Here is a 24721-nt window from a genome sequence, read left to right as displayed (position 1 = left end):
TATATTTACATTCACACTCCCATGGCAAACACATAGCAGAACCTCTGTCTTCAGGGTTCCTGTTTCTCGTGTAGCTTCCTCGATGGGTTTATATTGACACCAGTACCACACATCAGTCCAGTGAAATCACCCAAATAGTGCTTAGCAAGAGCCACGGAGAGACTTCAGCTGGACTTCATCACTCCCTGGACAATTGGTTGTGACACATAACAGTGTATGCTGGGAGCTGACCTTATTATAGAGAATAAATCTGTTGCATGTGGGACACATCAACCATGTGGTACATATGCAGATCCACTGTGGAGCACAAGTGTAATGTGTCAGGCAGGTGTTATGTTGGATCAGCTACTTTTGTTCCTTTCAGTATTGTCAGATCCATTTAGACATCGCAATGCACATTACCACAAGACCAATGAGTTGTATAGTCAGACAAAAGAGAAAATCCACAACGCTCCAGACAGTGACAAGGTGAGAATGTCATGCTGTTCAGCTTTCTGGAAGGTAAGACATGGTTTTGATACAATCTTAAGGGTGCTGCAGGATGCTGAAATGCCTCAGTGGATGTGGCTGATGCCTCTGTGTGTCATTCAGTTAAGAGAATAAGCACATAAAAAGCAATTAAGTCCTTTCAAACAAATATAAACCACAAGGTATCTCCAGTCTCAAATACACCATGTAGCCATGGGATCCTACTAGTTTTCCAAAAAGCGTGCTTTATTTGAACAGAGTATGTCATCTGAGCAGGTAACATAGACCTGTGTACACCACACACAGTATCTATTCCATACAAGCAAAGAGATGTAATGTCTCTTCTCTGATTTTGATATTGAAACGAGCCAGTCCTCATGCTGACACAGCAACTGAAGCATGCACACCTCGGCGGTCTGGCTTACGTGTGAAAACACACATCAGAGTGGCTGCAGGCTTGCTCTTTTTATCGTTCCATTTTTCCCCCAAAGCTAACCTAAGCAAAGTTAAAGGTTTGAGCAAAACAAAACAAAACAAAACAAAACAAAACAAAACACCACAATAGAACAGTCCCTCATAGAAATATATAGCAGAGAAATAAATAGTGTCCCTTCCTGTGCTCTTAAGAAGTGTTCATTTCCAGCCTCTAACAGTTGCCCTTTGACAAGTGACTGGCAAAGCAACAAAGAGAAGGGAGAAACTAAATCTGTTGTCCAGCAAAGTGGCATTCTGGGTCCTGTAGGTTCACTCTTCACCCTTTTCTTTTTATTTCCTAGGGGGTAGCAGCGAAGGTTGATGATGCTCTGGGCTCCTAGTTCATGGGCCAGTGGCTTTTCCTTCTGTCACCTGCTGGGTCTCTGTCATAATGAGAAGTTGCAGTTTTCAAGGGTAACATTTTACATGCCATAGCTGTCTTACTCTAGGTACAGTAAGGTCTGCACAAGAACTTACTCTGTACATGCATGGCTAAGTAAGAATCTCAAATAATAATAAAAAAATAATACTGCTCCTAAAGTATTAATTTATTACTGAAGAAAAACATATTGAAGTTTGGAGATGAAAATAAAATACACTCAAAATTCATAAGAAGTGTATGGCTAATTCCTTTTTTATGAAAACCATACAGCACAGATTTGCAGAACATTCGCTTCTTCCATTGACACCAGTTGGAATTATTAGGTCAGTGCCTTTGGAAATCTTAAATCTGCAAAGAATATTTAACTTCCAATTAAACTGCTAGCTCTAGTTAATTAAAAGGACAGTCTAGTCAAAAATCATGCTTAAAATATTTTCCATTCATCATGATACGACTTTGAATCTCATAAAACAGAGTAACAGTCATTCTGAAAAGTGACCAGTCACAAAATTGTCAGTTTCCTTGAAAAGGTTTATTAGTTTGCTGAAATTTTCCATGATATGTATCTTCATTCTTTTCAGAAATAAGAAAATGAACAGCTAACATTTTTTATGGTTTTGTTTGGTTTTGCTCTGTTTTCCCCTTCCCTTTCTCCTCCATAGCCAAGGCAGAAAACAAAAAAAAGAGGACAAATGGAAAGAATAGAAAACTGAAAATTAAAAAAAAAAAAAGAATAGAAAACTGAAAATTAAAAAAAAAAAAGAAAAAAACCCCAAGAAATAAAAAAAAAGTCAAATAGGAAAATGTTTTCATTTTGAAAAACTCATAAAAATAAATCTGTATAAACAGTTATCTGAACCTTCTCAAAAGATGTCAACAATTTTATTTTTTGACACTTTCATGGAAAATATCATTAATATTAACAACATTTTAGAAATATCACCAATATTTTCTTTTTGATCAGCTTTCTGATCCTTTATGTGGATGTTAGGAGAGACAGTATTTCAATTCCATGTGAAAACAAAAGGGAAGCTTATGAAGTAATTACCTTGCTTTCTGCCTTTTTCTTTTTTTTTATTTTTTAAAAAAATAGAAATAGGGATAAATTCTTTCCCACGTTTTAAAAAATATTTTAAAACCTGACCAAAATTCAGTATGAATCAAACATTATTTGATAGTTAAAAACCAGTAGAAACAATGAATTCATCACAAGAATTCCTGCATGGTGTTGTATGCCCACTACACATTAATATTGCAGATTGTATCTGAAAAACAAGCTAAAGTCTGGGTGCCTCTTTGAACCTGTCAGAAATGAACCTTCCTGCATTCATTGTTAAAGGTTAATTAAAATAAAACAGCCAGCATAGTCCTGAGTTAAGAATACGCAACCAAGAAGCAGAAGATCTGGATTTCAGACCCTTCCCTTCTGAGGGCAGCATAATGTATTGTTTTTCCATGATTTATTTGTGTTGTGAGAGCTCCTAATGACCCCCTGGTGACACAGAAAGAGAGAAGGATTTGTCTACGACAGCGACGGTTCTGAAATCCGGGATCTTCTGAGTTTTTGTCCAGCGTTCAGAGAGACTACGCTGTCTGTTTTAATTATTCGTGAAATGTTGATTTCCTGCTTCAATGTACAGCATAATATTAAAACCACAATTAAAGGCATTTAAAGAAGAAGACTAGAGACGTGTGTCCCAGGAATTGCCACCCTGGGTACAGATAGGAAAATTGCAGGTTCTCAGAGCAATCAGGTCGTTACAGTGCTATGGATCCTCACGTCCAGGATGAAATTGGTTTCCCAAACAGCCAGCCTTCTTGCCTGCCTCCCTCCCTCCTTCTTTCCTCCCTTCCTTCTTTCTCCCTCTTTCTTTCCTTCTTTCGTTCCCTTTTTCATTCCCTTTGTCCAAATTTCTGCAGTGAATTCTCCTTTGTCACCTGCTTTTTGTCTCCAACTTCCCCCATCATTGTTCCTCAGCATCATCCCAGGGGTTCTGCCTCAACAAACAATTTCTGAAGCTTAGATACAGGCTCTACTTTCAGCTCTCATCACACTCTGATTTCCATTATGCACACAGATGCTCCAAAACAAGTTGTTGGAGAGAAAAGTCAGAGCGGTGAAAGGCTGCACGTTGCATTTCTGTCTACAGATTCGCTGCCCAAAGAAATACCTACTTGCAGCAACAAGATGTGGATGCCGTAGTGCGCTCTTTCAGAGGACAGTCTGGCCCTATCCCAGTAGCTTTGGCTTTACCTGGAAGGAGGAGTAACCTCACAGTTTTCTCATCCTGGCCTGGCTCCCCAGTGCAGAGGAACTCGTAACTAATTACTGGGACTTCAATTCTTAACTTGACCAGCTGTGTCAAAGCAAGGACACCATAGGCTCCCAAGTGCTGTAAGATCTATAATTCAACTTCCATATAAAAAAGTCAATATTGGACAAAAGAATGACATTTTAAAATCATAAAATAAGTAGCTTGGTATTTACCTAAGATGCTCTTTTCTTCCCATAGTTTTATATAACATGTAGTGGTCTGTTTATACTTCTGCTTTTTTCATGAGTGGAATAATTCTCCTTCAGTTTTAGAAGATGTCTGCACAAGTGAAGAAGCTTGGTCATCAAGGAAACACAGCAGAGGATAGGCAACCTCTGGACACATTGAATTTTTTATGCTCTGAAAGAAGTTAGGACCCATGTAAGTTGTGGTTTTCTCCCTGGTTAAAACAGCATTTTGAAGAAAAAGTCATTATTCAGGCAGTGTAAAAAACACCTAGAAGATAACACTCCTGGCTTCACTGCACCAACTCACATTGGCCCTGTGCAGGACAGCACTTGGAGAATCACTTCAAATCTTGCAGCAATAACTAATTTCAGGTGCAATCAGAGGCTGCAGAAGCTGTGTGCTGCTCCTCAGAGGCTCAGGCTGTATGTAGCTCCTGCTCCTGCCAGTAGTTAGGGCTGAAGATCCGTCTTTATGCCTGCTTGCTATGAAGATCTGAAGACACTGTTTTCTTTAGTGAGCTCGGTGAGCCAAGAAAAAGCGGGACAGCTTTGCATATGCTAGGCTCTGGCCTTACTGCTCGGTAAGTGCCAGCATATCATTTTTCACCTGTAAGTTATAAAGGAAGGGTTAAAGAAAAATAACTGAATTTTTATATATGGTGTGTTAAAACTTCTTTACCAAAAATTGAAGAAATAGAGGAGGTGTTCATGACTAAACAGAGTAAGTGACATTGATCCAAATTTACCTAAAATTGATGTCAATGGGGAAGGAATTATCTAGTGAGGTGCAATGGTGCACCAGCTTGGACACTGGAGCAAAGGAAAATAAATGGAAGCAAAATCAACCTGAAGTCAGTGAAGGTCAGGGGGTTTTCTTCCTTCTCCTGTCTCTTGCTACTGATCTTTTTTGTTTGTTTGTTGGCTACATTTTGTTGGTTTTCCTTTCATTTCTTTTCACTGTTTTATATTGAGCTTCAAATACTTTGTATTGGCCAGCTAATTCTGAAAAGCTTCTACATGTTCACTTTGATCATTATCTGACTCTTTTTCCTTCCAATTTTTCTTTTAGCTGCTGAAATGCCACAACAGAGGATATTGTTTTGCAGTGTAAAAAGCATTGTTTGCTACAACTCCCGTTTCAAAGACCACGTCCTTAACGACATTGAGAACTCAAGCAGAGAGGAAAGAGAGATGGTATTTAGATGATTATTTTAAAGATTTGATCTTTTACAGCTACTCAAAACACAAGGCCAGGCTATTCAATTAGGCACTAAGCAATTTTCCATTGCTCACAAATTAATTATTGAAACTGGAACCTGCCACCAACTCCTCCTCTCTCCACACCTTTTGCTCATGATCCAGAACAAAGCTCAACAATAGGGCCAGGATCACCAGATTGCTTGGCCCTTGATGAGCTGAAAAAGAGGAAGGGGCAGAAACTTTCTGTGTGTGAACCCACCTAAGCCAGACTGGGGAAAACATTTGTAGAAAGTAATCCTGCACTGGCCACAGGCAAGACAAAAGTGACTGCAACACCGTGCTCTTCCCTCGCTTCTCCAGCTCTAGGGCCACCGTCCACACCAGTCGCTCCACCTCTGGATTATGAATTTTGAGAGGTAAGAAGGCATTTTCTAGGAAGTGGCAAGCAAAGTTTTGTGGTATTTTTTGTTGGTTGAGGTTTTTTTCTTCTTTTTTTTTTTTTAATAGCTATCTCCTTCCTTCTCTGAGAGATGTGAGGAGTTTTCTGCTGTACGGACAAGCTTCCGCTGGCTGATCGGAACCTTTTAAATGGGCATCAGCTAGCAGCATGCTGCCCAGCCCAACGAATGCTGTGGCATGCTGACAGCCTAGAAATATTCTGATGGTCAGCATTTGCATTTGTACTGCCGGCATTATCTCTGATCTGCATTACCATTCTGACCTCTCTTTCCTGTTCATGTGCACTGCGACTGACCTTCACAAAGATACAAATTCCAGTTTACTTCACTTCAGATGCAAGAGTGTGAGTCAACCCCCTGAGGGAATAGCAAGGAATTCATTATAGCAACACAAGAGAAAGATGTGGAGGAAGTAATGTGCTTTCTTTACACAAAAGGGAAAAGAAATAGACAGTGAGAGCACCAAGCAAAGCCTAAGAAATCTTGAGATGTAATCTGACATAGTGGCACCGAACTCAATTCTTATTGTCTGTAGGTATATGACCTTATTAGGGCTTAAAAAGTAAGCCAAGTCTTGTCTGATCCCTGCTGCAGCCTGACAAGCCAAGCAACTGCTTCCAGAAGTGGAAATCTTCATGATCAATATAAAACCACTAGAGGTACCCATACTGTTGTGGGTGAGATCTTTCAAAGAAATAAAAAGCCAAGATTCCCAAGTCACAGAAATTAGAAGAGGGTAAGACCTATTCTGTTATCTTGTCTAGCCCCACTATCAATGATTCCTTAGACGTATCTGTCACATGCTACATCAGCATGATTGCTTTTTTAAAAGGTCCTAAAGAAAGAGCTTTCGGCTTGAGTACAAGACCCTCCTGAAACCACATAGCCGTTAAGGATCCCATTATCTCTTCCACAAGGACAAGGTATCGGCCCCACTTCATGTTCCAACTGAGTAAATTACATTCTCATTATGCAAATTCTTTCCAAAACTACTTTTCCGCTTTCATATCCTCCCCTTAGCTTTCAGTCGCCAGACAGTGCAACATTGAGCTAAAAATCTGTCCTGTTCCACCAAAGATGTGGCTGCATTTAGAAAAGTGTACTGCATCTGAGCTCCTTAGCAATGGAAAGGGCTATACAAGGGATGGGGTTTTTACTACCATCCGCCCAAAATATAGGTGGAAAAAGGCAAAGGAACTCTAAAAACTGACAAGTAAAGTGAGTATTGGTGCACTGGGTACAGTGAAGATGAATCCAAATTACCTTCAGCAGGAATCCAGAAGCCTGTATTAGTGCACAGAGCAACATATCCCCTGATATTCATTTGTATTGGTAGAAATGGAAAAATCATGCGGATTTCAAAAAAGGTTTTTCTCTCTCATGACTCGACAGAAAGATCCAGTTAGTATTAATTACTGCCCAGCTAATTTTATTTACAATTTAAAGGAAAATTAAACTCAAAATATTTTCTGTTTTTAACATACTTATAATTTTTTCTGCATAATTTTTAACATAGGGATTTTTTGATCCAGAATGTTTTGAGAAATAACTGGAAATAGTTATAGTTTCATCCATTTTTACTATTTGCTGCAATTTTTTTTCTATAAGCTACCACCTACCCCTCACTTTTGAAATTTTCTTCTCTAAGAATGCTTGCATCAAACTCTGGAAATATCATTAACAAAGAATACCCCACTAACAAACATAGTGCTAAACTACGGCTAAAATCATTGCACAGAAAGAGATGGTGTACATTTTTGTTTCAGAAACATTCAGCAAGATTCACAAAGAGGAGCTAAATTCTCAGTACAGTGCTCAGATGAACTTAATGGCAGTTACAAACTCTGCTAAAATCTGGAAAAGACCAATATCCATTATTGAACTGGCCCAGAGCTCCTATTTCTCAGAAATTAGGTGGTTTCTTCCAAGCATGGAACTTGGATTAAACTTTCTGCTTAAATTGTCTTAAATACTTTTTGACTGTTTGTTTTTAAGACAGATGTTCTTTGATATGTTGGTTTCAGGAGCGTGAGGATTTTTACATGTTCTGCAGATTGCAGCAGTGTTTTTCTGCAGAGTTCCTACTTTCAGTCACTCAGTACCTCAACCTATTTACAAGCATTCAAGGAAATGGAAGAAAATATTAAATTCTTTGGCAGCTACCAGGATCCCACTCCTTGCCAAAACAGAAACAGGTACCACAGAATATAATTCATAAATTCAAATAAGTTGGAGATGGAAAAGACTTTACCTTGTCCTGACAGCATTGGCCCCTTTCCCAAGCATACACACTCCCATGTTTTGCCCTAGTATTACCTGTGCCTGAGGAGATTTGCTCTGCATCTTATACAACAGCTACCCAATCTTCCAGATTTTTCAACTGCTGGGAGTTGAGCAAACCTGATAATATTCAGATCTGGGCAAATTTTATTCAACCAGACTTGGCCAAAGTTTGGTAAAGTTTTGAACCAAAGAAGAGATGTGGTTCCACCAAACTCTACAAACCCAAATCTCAGCCCCTGTTCTGCTCCCCTTTTTCTGGGAGACATACTTATTCTTTTCAGATCAATGACTCGAGAAAGGCCCCACACTGGCAGTACCAGAGACCGATGCTTTTTCCTGTCTGAGGCATGCGGGCAGGGAGGGAAGCTGCCCATTGCAGCTGGGGAGCACATGGGGCTTCGACATAATCTCCACAGCACCTGCTGCAGCTAAGGGCACATGTAGCTGAAAGCAGTTGAGGCACAGGCTTCCACGCTTTATCTTCCCCATAGTGCATGTGGGGGATGCTTCCCACAGAGGCATGCCCTGATGGGAATATTTTCTGGAAGCCGCCCCTGAGGAGAGACTGTGGTATTATTGTTACCTGTGGAGCCCTTAACCTCCCAACTAAAGCAATCAAATGGAAGGCTATTTGCACTCCAGCACCACTGGTATGGACACAGGACTGCTAGGAAGCAGCTTAGATCATTTCATTTTATATACACTACAGAACAAACAGCACATGCTTGCAGCTTTCAGAAGTCACTAGAGATCTGGGTCAGATTCAAATCAGCAACCTAGAGGTGAAAGTCTCCATATCCCATTACCAAATCCTGAGACATCCAGTCCCCCATGCACATATTAATAGTTGATCATTATGAATTCCATGTTGGGATAATTAATTACCGCATCCGAACTCTGCCTTAGGAATTATAAGATCATTTGGGGCCTGTAATTTATTTTATTTAGCACTGTATGAAAATTGCCGCTTCTTTTTTTAAAAAAAACAAAACTATACTTTAGGCTTTGAGAAGTACATAGTGTTTTCTGCAAAACGCAAACAACAAAACAAATACATCTCTTATTGGCCCTGGAGTAGTCCTACAGGATTTGTTAGCAGGCTCTGATGATAGACGTGAGCAGCCATGCATCCAGCTAATGAGCTGGCCCAAGGGATAAAGAACACACCAAGCCACTAGCAATGGATGTGGAAAAAGAGCCAGGGGAATGGTAGAGCATGTTGCCAAATGATGAGTCTTAAAGGTGGCTTCCCATATGAAATTAAAGGTTTTTGCAAAAGCAAAATCTGTTTCTCTCACTCAAAAAATAAATCAGTTCTGAAATGAATGCTCTTTCTGACTCTGTTATGTTCTTAACAAGACGAGCTCGCTTATAGAGAGCCAAATCCTTCAGACATGATTTAACCTGCACTTTCAGGAGGCTTTGGTAGGTGTTGTGTAATGAGTCCTGAATAAAGACACAGCTGAGGACTGCAGAAATTTTGGTCCTTTGTGGATGGGAGTTATAATTCCCAAGAAGTTGTAAGAAGCCTATTCTATGCACAGAAAGGTAACGAAAAGTACCTCCACCCTTTTTCTACAGACCTTGCTTGCTATTCTGTTCTTTCCTGCAGGGATTTGTCTTAGTTAGGTCTGAAATTCTCTTCAATCTAAGGGCCAGATTCTGCCCTTCAATACATGTATGGAATTTATTCCTTGAAATATATATTTTATTTTCAGTACTGTAGACTAAAATACTGTCTATTGATTTTTTTTCAGCAGACAGAATACTTTGTGCTGTTTTCACTTGTGTCAACAATTGGTAGGTATCTAACTATAGGATGAAAAGTGTCTCTCAGGAGATGTAAAAATACAATCCAGGTTTGTTAACATTTGTAAGCCTCTATAAAGCTTCAATCTGGGCAAGATCTGTCTCCTTTATCCTAAATAATGTTAAATGCAACTAATTTTATTTCCCCAAAAAGCCTCAGGAAAATTAGCTGCATGAAACAGAAAACAGAAACACTGACAGTTTTGTTTTCTAATGATTTCTTTCCTCCATCTTCATTTGATCACCTAATAACTGACCCTGTAGTCCTAGAAAATTCCCATGAATCCTAAAAGAAATGCACTGGCTTCTCTGAGCTTCATGCAAGTCAATACTTGGAAAACCCCCGGCCTGTGTACTGCAAAAGATACTGGAAGACGATCTTAATTTGATCATAATTGGCTGGCTTTGGGCATTCTTAGTACTTACATCTACCTCACCTTGAATTAGGCCTCAGCTCTGTGGGTTATGGACTGTGCATGTTCAGCCTGTCAGGAAGGTTTGCAACCATGAAAGAACCACAAAATGCTGAACTTCTCAAGTGCATTTCTGAGAGGAAGTAGGCATTGGTTTTGCATATTTGTGATCATGTATGGATATTTGTGCTAGCGTGGGGATGTCATTTCTTCTTTAGGGTGGACATTTTGTGTTTTCTGAGCAGACATGTGGGATTCTGGGCTTATTTTTTCCTGAAAGGCACTGCAGGAGGTATTCTCCTCCACTGTTATTTTTACAGTGGGGAGTTTAGATTTAGGGCAATCTCTCTTTAATATATTGAGGTGCTGGAAAGGCGGTTTTGGCATGCAGAGCCCCATGGTAATAAATGGAGGGACCATCAAACATAGACGACCTTGGCAAATTGGGGCAACAACACACTTAGCAGGAATAATGTCCTGCAAAATACAGCATACACGTTTCAGTAAGATAATTGTAGTTCAATGTATATCACTCAATAATACTTCCTGAAATACTGTGGGATCTCCTCTGCAAACAATGAATCCGCAGTCACCCAAAGCTGCCCAGCAACTCTGTCTAGCACTATACCGCTGATGATAACTGAGGAGAGGTTAAGTTTCTGTTGCACAGGACACACAGGTTACTCAGCTGTTGATTGGTGTGGCTTCCTTTAATGTGAGGAAGCCTCCTGTTATGTCCGTGCGATGGGATTTATACAGCTTAGGTATCAGAGTCAGTTACATGACCATGTTATGAACACTTCTAATAGATTTCAATCTGCTGTGCAAGACAGAAGTTATTATCATTGCTACTGCTGAAAGCATATTTCATGATCCATCCATCCCAGTCACATGTCCATCAATTACTGATACCATTTCCATCACATTTGTGATCTGTCTGTGCTTCCATATTTCCCATTTTAAGTGTTCAGGACTCTTTCATGCAGCATTAAGACCTCTTATGACCCTCTGGGATGAATTCAGGCTCCCTTTTGTGAGGCTTTTCAAAGATCACGATGACCTAACCTCAGGTGTGTCAGAAGTTTAGATTACTTGTAGCCAAACTTTCCATATATTCTTTCAAACTGCAAAAATCAACCCTGAAATCCAAAGAGGACAAATCTTAGCACAGTTGTGTTGCTTTCTTTGAGCAAGCCTCATAGAAAAAAAACAACAACGCCTTTTTGAGTTTTGTAATTCTTGTGGCTATTTATTGTAGAACTAGAAAGCTCACCTTATATTCTCAAATCTAACTAAAGAAATGTGTGATTGACATTTCAAAGAACGGTTCAGATTCATTCTTACGTTATCTAACAAACATGGTCCCATCCAGTAACTCTATTTCTCCATATTCAGTCACCTTTCACGCCATTTTACTACCAAACACGATACTCTGACCACTCATCACCATTGATCCAGCTGGGGTGCCTGGACCATGCAGTCCAGAAGCCGTGGAGCCTAACATAGCTTCCCTTAGCAAAGTAGAAACTTTCTGAGTGTGTAGGGGGGATGTCATGTTTTCTGAGCTTGAAGTCTATCCTGAAGCCCATCTGCCATTAGTGTAGAGTTACATAAATTGATTTTTCAGACAGGGTGACACTCCAGAACCAGGTGACAGGCCAGAACAGTGGCTGGACAATAAGATACTTAGGGAAGTTAGCATGGGCTTTATAGAGCTCCAGGGAAGAGTGCTGAATAATACTCTTCAAGCCAAAATCATCTGTAGGACACAAGTGCTAAATTATGTTTCCACTTCCCATACTGACAGGTCTCTGGAATCTGCAGGAATTCCCCACTCTTCAAAGGATATCAGAGCACACAGTGTGCAGCTTTCAGGGATTGGCAACCTCACTTTTGTGATTTCTTGTAATGAAATTTTACCCATAATGCCATAAGAATAAGGAAATATAGCACTCAGAGACACTAAAACTATCAGCAGTTTCCTGCTCAGTGCCTGCACTGCTGCTTCGCCTGGCCAAAGATAATCACACATACTTTGTTAAATTAAAACAGTTTGCTGATTTATACATTGACTTGTGAGGAGGTATTTCCAATTACTTTGGCATTTGTATCTTGGACAAGCTGTTCTCTCAAATCACCCTGGCACTTAATAGCCTGCGCCGACTGGTATTTTGTATGACCCTGGCATTATTAGCCCAGCTTGGCTAGTGTTTCACTTCACTGTGGCACTAATGGTCTGGAAGTTGTTCTTGTTTTCCAGATTAATGAGTACCCTAAAAACTGCTCAAAATTGGAAAAGAAAGAATGTTTTCAAAGGGGAAAAATAAGGCAAGTTGGAGCTGCCCACTACCTCTTCGTTGTGCTCTTCCCTCATCTGCCTCTCCTTCAGCTGCCTATACAGAAATCTAATAACACGGGTGCTCCAGTGGAGCAGCGTATGTCCAGCAGCTCAGGGTCCCCACCACTGACACCTGACCCCAGAAAAGCCCCGCGGGGACCCCCAGGAGGGAAGGCTTTCTCTGCCAGCAGATTGCTGCGAGCAAGGAGAAATTAATGAAATGGGAAAGGCCTTGTTTGCACTTCCATTGCGTGAGGTAGTTGAAGCCTTTCGGTCAAAATCCAGCTGAAGATGGGAGTTGCTTAACCAATATTGCCCTCATCAGGAGCTGAGAACTGCACCCACATGCTCACGGGCCACCTCGAGTTAAGTCTCCCTTTTCCCTGACACGGCATGGAAATGCAGCGCAAGCCAGGGCAGAGCAAGGGGTCAACCCACTCTCCTCACACCAGTGGTCGCTTGCTGAGGACCCTGGTTTAGCAGAGAGGCAGGCTTAGGCGAGTGCCGCACTACCTGTAGCTATCACAGCTGAGTCCTCTGAGCACCATCTCCTTTAGGAAGAGGTGAGCGACCTGGCTGGACTCTGGTCTTCACCAGCCCAGGGTGGTCCCTACAAGCAGGGATGGGGGAGTGCAGCAGAAGAGGAGAGGGGAGGATGTTGCAGGAGCATGCTGTTTTATTAGACGTTCTCACTGCGTGAGGAGGGATGGCTTTTAACTTTATTGCCAAGGCTCCTTAGCAGGTCAGAGTTTTCACTTGACATGCATGCAGACACTGCCCAGTTATGATGGGCATTCCTAAATCTACTGCAAATTCCACCGTTTTTTCTTCATTGTGATTTGAATTGGCCTTTGTTACTTGTTATCTTTTTAGAAGCAAACCCTATCCCACCCTTGCTTTTAACGAGAGAAAAAGGCGGGGCGGGGGGGGGGGAGAAAGAGAGGATATCACCCAGCCCCTGCAAAAGGGGTTTAGAAGATTTTACATCTCAGCATTTTTTAGCTTCACTATGCAGTTTCCATTGTACCCGATTATTGGTTCAATATGTATACTATGTTATTTAAATGTAAGGGGAAAAATCGACTAGCAGTTATGGGAGAAGGCAGAGCTGTCACAACATATTCCTGCAAAGCCATGATTTGTTTTGTGTTCAGTCACACATTGTTTGGATTTCAGCTCTTATTTCAGTCCTGGCCTTAGGGTTTTCCAAGCAGCATTGAAAGTCAGATACACAGAGTGCTATACTGAATTTGGTATTCTGTATTTCTAATACAGCAGATGGAAGAAGAGAGTTTAGTAGATGGAGGGAGGGACACAGGACAAGTTCATCCCTCATTATTTACATACAGATAATTAGAAACCGGTTTGTAGCTACACAAAATACCCACACGTGTTTTGGGGGGTGGAAATATGTCTGGCTTTCAGCAGGCTGGCTCCCATCCTTGGCTGTCTCGGCTCCAGCCCTGCAGCCAGAGCTGCTCGGGGAAACCTCTGTGCCCACAGCGTCAGGCCAGTGAAAGTGGGAGTCCAGGGAGGACCTGGTCAGCCCATCTGGGTCTCCCTTTTCCCACCACACAGCAGCTCCAACTGTCCCAGAAACCTGCGGTCCTCACATGCTCCAGCCAGGTGTTAGTGTCATACCTCAGATGCCAGAATCGGAATCCCTTATAATTATATTTTCACCATAAACAAAAAGACACTCAGCTGGTAATTCTGACTGGCTGAACCATCCTAATGCCCAGATTTTGCTGGAGTTCTTTTATCCTTCCATACAGAAGAATATCTGTCATTAAGTCTACACAAACATGGGCAGGCTGAGGAACGTGGGCCAACCATGCAGTTACTGTTAACCTATGACGTTTATGAAGTGCACTTATATTTGGTCATTATGTGAGTCATTCTTAGAATCCACAAACAAAACCATTCTTCAGAGCAGTGATGAGACAAAAATGTCAACCCATCTGCAGCTTTACTAAGGGATCTGCCACAATGTGTCTTCTCAACAGATAGACTATTTATTGTACAATGTTTCTGTTCATAAAGAAAAGTGCTAGGAAGCATGAAGGAAAGAAAAATATGAAAGCAATTTTTGGACAGAGAGGAGAAAATGTGGTGAGAGATGATAGCTTGACCCCTCAGTACCCCTTTTCAGCTTTCAGGATGGAGATAGAGTGTTATCTTTGGGAACGGCACAGCGATGTCTTTACCAAAAGTGCTGTGGTTGTGCCAAAATAAAACTTTGTCTGGTTTTAGATCTTTCTTTTGTTCTAAGCACAAACTCAGTGCCTGCTGCCTTCTATATACAGTCATCACCGCACCTAGCAGCTAATGAAAATAGGAGAAAGAATATGCTAGTATCTTCTGCTCCTCCCATCCCCACCAATAATACACAAATGCTGAGCAAAAGAGACTTTCTTTTTGACATTTTTTGAAAAGCCAGAGCAATAATAGATGTATCTTAAATGTTCTTCTCTGGGTCTTTTTAGCTGTTGCCATTTAGACTTACTGCCACACTGCAAGGACATTGTCTCTAAGTGATTATTTTTTATTGCCAATGTCAATGAAATAGAATAGAGAGGAAAGAAGATGTTGTAGCAGTTACTAAATCTGCAGAGAATCATTTTCATTGCTGGTGGCTTTTCTTGTCTTTTAATATTATTTTATTCAGGTGGCACCTTCCAGGGAACAAAAGCCTTTTGGAAAGGGAATGATCTGGAAATGTAATCATAATATTATAGCAAGGTAACCTCCAAAGGTCTGTGCCAGGGCATCAGTGTGAGGAAACCTGATCTTCTGGAAAAGCAGCAAAGAGCTTCCCAGCACTGTAGAGCACCATTCATAGTCTCACCTTGTGACTCTGATATTGCTGCAGTCAATTAAGGCACGGGAGACTTCCCAGAGGACTCTGAAGTTGGCACAGGTGGTCTTACCCTTGACCTTAATGGCCTCTGAATCAAATTTACAGAACTTTATTAATGTTAGAAAATTATCATTTCAGTCACAGAATTGTAAACCGATGTAAAACTGGGAGAGCTTATCCAAACCCCATCCATCCCAATCTAGACTAAAGGATACTCATAATAATAACCTGTATTTCGATATCATAAAATTACCTCACAAGTAAAATCTAAGTCACAGAGAATTAAAAGGCTCCCATAAACATAAGAATAGTTTTCAGATAGTAACTGATATCTAGTTCAGGTTTTTTATCAGTTAAAGAGAAGTCTACTGCCAAAAAAAACCCAAATAACTTCCTAACTTATGGGTGCATTTGGCATAGAAACTTTTCAAACCTCAAAATGTTTGTTTGCCTTAGTTACTTGAATGGAAAAAACCTGAACTGTAGCAGAGAAGATAAACCTTACCTGACCATCTTGTTCCTTAAAAATTAGGCAGGAAACCTTACTGACACAGACTGACATTTGGGAATCGGAATCTGCTTGCTCCTGATGGGTAGAATTAAAAGTTACCAGCTTTAGGAGCTTCTTAGTCCAAGTAAAATGGAGAAATAAATTGACATGGAAAAATCCCACCACTGCAACCTCTTACAAACCATGGTGCCTGCCATTATCCCTTGACTGCAATGGTAAAAACACAGAACAGGAAAGCTACCCCAATGCACCGAAAGGGTGGGGGCAGGATGAGCAGAGCACTTTTGGTCCTCATGGAAGTTCAACAAAGTCTTCGTAGTGCAAAGACCCTGGCTCACAACTTGGTCCTTTGGTGAAGGTTTAATTTCTGAATTGCTGTTCCTTTATATCATTTATACTGCTGCACTATACACTGATGAAGAGGATCTCAGTGCATTTCTTCACACAAGAACGATGCAAAGGAAGAGACGCAAGAACAAGCTAAACTGGAAAAGCAAAATAGTGGCTATCAGTTGTATCTCGTTTTTCTGTAATGCAGTTTATCCCAGAGTATGATACAAAATTTGCTAAGGCAGGCTCCAAAACCAAAGTCCCTCATCTGAAATACTTAGTTAGATTAGAGGTCTGTTTTGGTCATTAGTTTAGCTTTCATTGTAGGTCTCTTCAGCTTTTAACAATGTTCTATGGACTCTTTCAGGCCATCAAAAAGACACTTACAACAGGCTTCACAGTGTACTGATAGGAGTCCACTGCAATGCAGTCATCTCTGCAGAGCAGTGATGAGAAGCAACACATGGCATTTTGCACAGCTGAGTAGCAAAAAGTACTCCTCAAGGGCATCAGGGCAACCTCAGCTCTCAAACTATTGTAGGACCTCGGTGTGCACAGAGGGTGAAAAAAATGTTAGCAAGGCTGCTACTGGTTTAAGACAAAGCAAAAAATTAATCCAACAATAGATCCATGCCATCTGAAAATCTCACGGCAAGTGACACAAATCATATATTATCTGTGTAACAGGGATGAAGACCTAAACCAATTTTGCTACAAACTGAGCTCATGCTTCCAGCTAATCAAAATATTTGTAACCTGGTCCTTAGATGTTAATATAATTTGTGCTGAAAAATACAGTTATTGCTCTGTTTTTCTAATACATTCATCCCAAGGTTCACTTGTCCATCTGTTAAGTACTTACATATGTTTGTTTTAGGGGATCATTTGTGTGTGTGTGTAGGTGATAGGAGAATTTCTACTGGTAGTTTTATTGCTGTTGAAGCAGGTAATCATCTTTTCCTTAAAACCCCGGGCATGATTTATCACAAAGATTGTTTTTTTTATTAATGAGTCCTCATAATAGCAGGGCTTGATGCTCAATTTTTTTTCAGATATACCAAGGTCTAATTTAATTGCTGCAAACAGCTAAAACCAAGTTTGTATTAATGGATAAAAATCATAAGGTGATGAGTTACTACATATTAATGAACTCACAGTCCTGTGAACCAGCTAATAATGACTTAGGACCTTGATAAAATTGGTTAGAAAAAAAAAACAACAACACAGAAGATACTCTGGTTTGTGAATATTCTTACAAAGAAATCCAGTTCAGAGGACAGCAACCACATGCTAAAACACAACAGTGATTCCAGGCTGACCTTAGTTTTCCACAGCAAAGTCCCATGAAGGCCCTGGGGACACGTGCACAAATAGCCTAGCACAGCAGTGAAGAGAGAAGGGGAAGGAGATCTGCCTGTTCAAGCATACGGAAAGGTCCTTGCTGCCCAGGAGGCAGCAGGAAAGCTCTTCTCAGTCTTGAAGCAAATAGGATAGTTGCCACTAGAGAGATTGAAACAACTGTGGGAAGACAGTGGAAGGATGTGTCTGGCACAGATGACCACATTCTGGTTTTGAAGTTATTCCTCTTGCATGAGAAACTTTGTGCAATTTGAGGGGAAAACTCAGACCCTATAATATTGAGAACCGCTTAGTAGCTACACACTTGTGCCAGCAGATGAGAAACTCATTCCTCCCTGTGCCTTGGGAAGAACTCCCTGAGCAAGTTCTCCAACTGCACAGTCTGGCTTGCCACAGACACAGCTCTAGCTCTGCAGGGAGAGGACATGATAAACTTGCCCGTGAAAAAACTGGGGAGCTTCACAGGAAATCAAGAAAAGGACCGGGAGCTTGGGAGTTGGATGGATGCAGCAGGAGTGGTCCTCTCCCCCCCAGCAAGCAGAGGAAAGGAGGGGAGGGCAGGGAAGCTCTGTGATCCTCTCAACAGAGCAGTGAATCTCAACTAACAAGCAAAGACAAAATTCAATCAAAACACGTGCTGGTGCCTGCATCATTATTGTCCTAAGCTACCTCAAGCTTTGCCAAAAACCCTTTACCCTCATCTCCAGGAGCTTTGTTCACACAGATAGTGTATAAATAAAATTCCTGGATGGACAAATATCCACATTGTCCTCGGGTGACTTTTAAATACGCCTTTTGTGCAAAGAAACTAAGATTTTCTAAAGCTTTTTGGATCCATTCCTTCTGCAAACATAGAATACCTACTATGCTTTGTAGTACCGTTAGCTTGGTTAATGTTTTTTCATAAGGAATTCTAGCAGGAACCACCATTACAGAAGGAACTTAGTTCTTTGAACTGCTCTAAATAATATAAGTTTCACTTTCATCCCAAGAAGTGTTAAGGATGCACAAAAACACACAGGGAATTTTGTGCTAGCACCACTGATTATATTACTTTCAAAAGAGAAATAAAATCTTACCCTGAAGCTCAGAATTATTAGAGTGAACAGCCAGAATCTATTATACTATAGAAATATCACACAGAGAGCATTCATGAAAGAATTCGCCAGACAACTTGCTATGGTACGAAATTGTTCATTTTGTACACATTGTCTCATTACTTACTTTCCTCCTTATTAATGATGAAGTCATAATATGTGGGTAAATTAAAAGTCTTTCTGCTGTAACAGAGAAAAAAATACTCCAAAAATAATCTACTGGGTTTTAGTTACGCTGCAGTTTCACAACAGATTTAAGCTGGTGGAGGTGCAGGTTCCCTGTGAGAAGGTGGGCCCCTTCCTTCTCGCCAGCATTAGCCCCACACAGTCCTGACATGAGCCAGATTGAGAAACTGATCTGGTTGAAAATCAGTTTTCACCCCTGGCCTCCTTTTACTGGATTAGCTTGCAGCCAGTCAGTTCCTTCACCCATCTCCTGTCAGCACAAGGGAGGCCACAGGAACATGCAGCCAAGAAGATGACTTTTAGTGGGAGCCCACAGATTGGCAGACCGTTGGCATCAAGAGATCCTGAAACTCAACACAAGCTTTCCAAGCTTGGGGAAATCAACAAAAGAGGCTGCTCATACCAGGACAACTTAGAGAGCATCCTATGAGTATCAGCTCTCACATCCACTGCTTTTCTCACCATGTGCCACCACTCTGAAGAGGCTGGACCAGATCTTTCTAAGGTACCAAAGTGCACTCCAGTACTTCCAAGGTCTCACCGTTTCCAAGCACTACGTGCTCTGTGTGCCCTTTTTAGCACCCTTAAAACCTCTTCATCCAGCCAGGTCTATCACTTCCTTGCACAATGCTGTTAATTTTATTTTTTAATAAGTTGCATTAAAAATGTTACAGCTAACATGAAATGCGCTTTACCATCACTCTCTCCGGGCAATCCTGCCCCAAGGACTGTGTGTCACTCTGCTTTGTCTGAGCTCCCCATCACATTTCAAAGGAACATTTTCATTAGTTCCTGGGTGACTCAGGAACATAATTCGTGTTTTAAAAGCAACTTGGGAACTAAAATTTCAGCTAAAGTCCCAGGAAAATGACTCTTAGTCACTTTGACACTTTTCCATGCATTCCCCCATGGTTTCGTTCTTAATTTGCCTGGAATATAATAGAAGCAAATTAGGCACTAAGGAATTGTGCCTTATAGAGACGCTTAGATTCTTATGGAGACTATGTAAAAATAAAACAGGCTTCAAATTTTGTATGCCTCTAGGAAAAATAAATCCAGGAGTCTTTTTAGACTTGACCTAAGAAACCCAGTGTCTTTTCCAAGACTGGGCCAGTGCACACCAGCCTTGGCTCCATATCTGGACAAAAGGTGCACAGGCAGTTTCCCTCTCTCCCTTTTAATGGTAGGGAAAGCCTGGCACTCAGGCCAAAAGGGAGCCCTGAAACACTCCAGACAGCCCTCCAGGCAAGACACATTACATTTGACATCCCCTCAGAAGCATAGACGGAGCTTTGGCAAATGCAGGACAGAATTTGTTTTACAATTATGAGGCCAATTACATCTTTGACTCTTGACAACTTATCTTATTTGAACCTAAGAGTAAATCATCCCATTGTCAGTTATGTTTTAAAAATATGAAAAATAACTTGCCATGTTTTTCAGCCTATTCTGTTCTTTGTTAATTCTACCATCTGTATATCTCATTGTTAAAAAAAAAATCATATCTAAAGAAAAACACACACAAAAAATCTGAACCTGAAGTGTTCCTTCTTCCTATATCCATTTAATGCATGGCAGCTAACAAATTAATTTTTTTTTTTTTTTTTTGTAATTAGCAGAACATACATCAACTGCTCCAAAGGCTACTGAAGTCAGTGGATTTTTTTTTGTACCAACTTTGATGGGTTCAGATCAGCCTCAGAGCACTTAAATTCATAATGTGTTTTCAATTCTCTCCTGCCCAGGCTGCTTCTCATGTGGAGATGAGCTGAAATAGAAGGAAGCCCATTAACTGTTCTTCTTCCAGACCTCCTCAATACAGTCAGAACTTTGTCATGATTTTAAATACCACATTTGTGGCCCTGATCTACTTTTTTATTATTACTTAACCTTTTCGATGTGCCTGAGTTCACACAGTCAGGGACCTGCTCTTCAAAGATAAACAAATTGTTGGAGAACTAAGCAATACAGGAAATTCACGTGCTTTGCTACTGAATTAAAGGGTGGTAGGCCGAAAAAGTCATTAGTTTTAGTGACCACAGTGGGTTTTATATAGAAGAAAGGTTTCATTCCCTAAATTGGCTCACATGTTATTGCTAATGAATGTCTAACAAAGATTCTTCTCTATAAAATGTGATCATTTTACACAGGAGATTTATCAGTTGAGTTCTTGGAGAGATTGAGGCATTGGAGTCTTTTAAAAGTCCATTTTTTAAGTCTCTACTCCACATATTGCTTTTATGACCTAAAAAGCAAAGGGACTCCACATGCTGTAGGGTTCAATTGAAATTATTGTTGGAAGGTAGGAATACAACAGTAGGACTGTATTCATCACAAGAGTTACGCTTTTTGTTGCTAGAGCTCAAGAAAAGTCCACAAGGATCAGAGTTGCAAGCCAGCTCTTTCATTTGCTCGCTTTTTGTGCCACACTTTGTCTCTCCCTCTCTGGCGGTAAGAGGGTCACTTCGTGCAGGCAGCGCTCGCTCGCGCGCACCTGCCCTGCTAAAAGTTTTCTGCCAATTTGTTCAAAGGTTTCTGAGTCTTGTTAAAATGCTAACGCATGGCATGGCCAGGCTGTCACTCGTAAGCGGGAGCTCGGAGGGCCACGAGGTGCAGGCTGGTGCGTCTGTGGGAAGGGGGAACCTGCATCACCCACTTTTGGAATTTAGGGTGGGTGCAGCTCTGAGCTCCTGCAGTCAGGGCTGTCAGCTCCCTCCACAGTCAGCAGAGATGGGCATCTCTAAAGGTCGAGTCACAGCATCTACATCAGATGCCTAAACCTAGGCAAGGTGACTGTAACTTTAGCACAGACAGAGTATAGGAAATTTTTCCTTGACTGAAGACCAAATAAGCCTTTCAAAATCCCCTTGGCAGGCCACATTACTACAAGCTTTAGCATTATCCAACAATAATAAACGCACAGACACACACACATAAAAGAGAGACCATGTGGCCACAAGCCGTATGAAATGAAGCAGTAGGCCATATCGGACCTCCTGCTGTATGCTCTCTATTGAGGCAGGAGAGGTATAAATATCTTACTCTTCATGCAGTGTATTACGGCACTCTGGCAAAGGAGTCTTGGGTATTAACAAAAGGGTTATGCTACCATCAATAATAGCAGCAGAGTGAGAAAAGAGGAAAAGTAGTAGACAAAAGAAATCATACTTGGATGCCAAATATTTGTAGTTGTGCTCACTCAGGACTAGCACCTCTGTACCTTCAAAGCTACCCTGGGGAAGGCAGCAGTTTGCAGTTGCTGTAGTTATTAGGCAAAAGGCATTGGGTTTCTCTTCCATGGGACACTGATTTAAGTCTGAACACATGCACAGTCTTTAACAGCAATCTCATCAACTGCCCAGCATCCCAACAGGCAAGTCTAAACACACATAGTCATCATGCTATTGTGTGGAAGTGAAGGGGGCACTGGCTAAGTGCTGCAATGGATGGTCAGGCAATCTGCATGCAGATCGAATTAATATGGAGCCAGCACAGTCCCAGTTACGTGAGATCACAAGACATGTGCCTGTAGGTGTCTTCCAGCACTGCTCTATTGCATACGAGCTGTTTCTGAGGGGGCAACAGCTCCCATCTTATGCCTCTAGCTGCAGCTGAGCTCCTCTGTGTCTCACTTGCTCTACAACCCAGGCAAGGCACCAGTCATGCATAGGATGCTCAGCTGCATTCAGCACATAAAAGGAGATTGGGAGGGGACACAGCCCAGAAACATAAAGCACCAGGCATGTAAGGATTTGGCCAGAGAAGCATAAGTAAGGTGGCATACAAGGGACTTTTTAGATGGGCATAATTCATACTTCTGGGGTTTGGATTTTTTTTCATTTAAGTGTGTTATTGGTATTTATGCTTTGCACAAACCAGGAGATGTTCAGAAGAATTTACTGTAGTTGTATAACATACTGTTATTGTTGTCATCTTCAGCTATGTCACCACTAGTCACCGAAACGTGCTTAGGACTGCTCTGTGGCATGGAGGCACACCAGCACAAGCCAGCCTACATCTATTCTCACCCTCCAGAGCAACACGGCCTTCTGCAAACTGACTCTGAGGAGCTGCCTCTACGCTGTGCCAACTCCTAAACTGTGCCCAGATACTCTTTGGGAACCTGACACACACCAAAACTGTGCCAGACCTTCCCAAGTCAGCAGGATGGACAATAAGAGACCTGAGAAGATACTGTGGTGTGCAGGACGTCCCCCCAGTACTTGCAGTTCCTGAAATTTCTTCCTCAATAATAGTAACCTTTGGCACTACTCTTTTTTGTTTTGGCAGACAGTACAACCAACCGTGTGTTTGTTAAACCATAAAGTTTGATTAAAAAAAATAAAAATCACCATCATAAGCAAACAAACAGTCTTCACTAAAAAGATAGTCCATTCTGCCTCAACCTGCTGCTGTTTGCCTTGTAAGTTTTGCTGGACACCTTTAACGAGTCTTTGGATTACAGGAAGAGAGGCTAAGAGCAGAAGGCAGTTTAGTTTGAGACCTGTTCCAGACTGTATCCATTAAGGCCATAAGACAAGAGAGAAAAGGGGCTGTTGCTCATGAACACATTCTAAACACTTTACTTTTTTGAAACTACTTTGTAATCATTATCTTGGCTCGAGACCTCTCATTTAACCTCATCTGCCTGACTTTAAATTCATGGAACAGATTCGTACTGCCTTGGACTCCATGCAATTGGCTGCTGTAATATTCTTAGACTTTTTTTTTTATAAAAACATTTGATACCATTAATCATATTGCCATATGTAATAAATTGGCTGCCTGTGGTACATTGCCTCAAACTGTCACATGGTTCCAATCACAATTCTGCCAACTGAAAGCGGTTGTTGGAAACTCTGACTCTTCCTCTCCGGCGCGCCGATCGCGAGGTCCGCGGGGCTCTGTCCTGTTTGTACTGTACATTAACGACCTGCTGGCTGCCTTGCGGCACAAAGGCCAGGAGTTACAAGTATGCACATGTTTGCAAGTGCCGCTATACATAAGCAATAATCTGTTTGATATCAAAGTCACATCATTACGGAGTCAGGTTTTTGACAGCATTTGCGAGGTTTGAAGGCTAATTCAGTACATCTCTAATTTGCAGCTTAAATATCTGCCAGAATGAAAGGTGTGGAAGTGGGGGGAAAGTATTAAATTTAGCTGTGTAAAATAATTCAGGGAACAAGAACACTGCTCCTGCGATTCAGATTTTGCGACTGTCAGGGCTCTTGTCAAGTCACAGCTGGAATGCTGCGGATTTATAAGAACAATAGAGTTACTTGGGGGAGGAGGTGGGGAGAAAGGAATAAAATGCTATTTGTAGCACTTCAGCTAACACTTTGACACAGGTTATTTGGATGTTTCTAAGTAGGCATGGACAGACTGGTTTAAATAAAAGAAAAAACAAAAACCCACACCCACAACTCCTGATCCTTTACCAAAGTTTGCCTTGAATCTTTTCTCAGAGCAGCAAAAATAGTCTATTGACTTTAGAGATGGGCCCAGAACAGCACTGGTTTTGAGTATTGTGAAGTGTCTTTCTACATGGACATGGGGAAGGGAGAGGAGGCTACTGTAATGAAATAATTAACAATCATTTATATTATATTAGAGCCCTAGTCATGGATCAGGGCCTCACTTAATTATGGTGGAAAGGCAGAACAGAGACAGCTCCTGTGCTCAGGAGTTCTTAGTCTGGTCTCTAAGCTCACTGACTTTATTGTCCTCTCTCAAATCTTCTTATTCCTGCCAGCTATTACTTGAAGAAAATACACAGATACCTCTGCAGACCCCCTCTGTAAGGGGTAAAAGAGCACCATGGGGACACCTGCTCTCACAGACTCTCGATCAAACCAAGAAAAGGAAGCCCTGTAAACCTACAGAGTGGGAAAAAAAAATAATACTTGTAGAGAGTCAACAGCCCTTTTTGGTATCCAGATACTCGAAACCTCTTGGCTGGACCAAGGAAGGGTGCCAGCAGCCCTGAAGATGCAGTGATGTAAAAGTTCTCATGCACCAGTAGCCAGAGCATATACATAGAACCCTAA

At 41.3% G+C, this 24721-nt stretch overlaps 1 long non-coding RNA gene across 1 annotated transcript in view; it reads left to right on the top strand.

Annotated features, from left to right (window-relative positions):
* LOC138684574 (uncharacterized) overlaps positions 1–24084 on the top strand; it is a 29461-nt gene extending 5377 nt beyond the window's left edge. Inside the window, exons 2-4 of the long non-coding RNA XR_011323821.1 lie at positions 4897–5443; positions 9526–9568; positions 22611–24084. This is a non-coding gene — a long non-coding RNA (uncharacterized lncRNA). The remainder of the gene's footprint in view (positions 1–4896; positions 5444–9525; positions 9569–22610) is intronic.
* The last annotated feature ends 637 nt before the right edge of the window (positions 24085–24721 follow it).

This window comes from Haliaeetus albicilla, chromosome 3 (assembly GCF_947461875.1).
Source record: "Haliaeetus albicilla chromosome 3, bHalAlb1.1, whole genome shotgun sequence".
Taxonomy (NCBI): domain Eukaryota; kingdom Metazoa; phylum Chordata; class Aves; order Accipitriformes; family Accipitridae; genus Haliaeetus; species Haliaeetus albicilla.
Note: the sequence above shows the minus strand (reverse complement) of the source record. Positions and strands in the feature narration are given on the sequence as shown.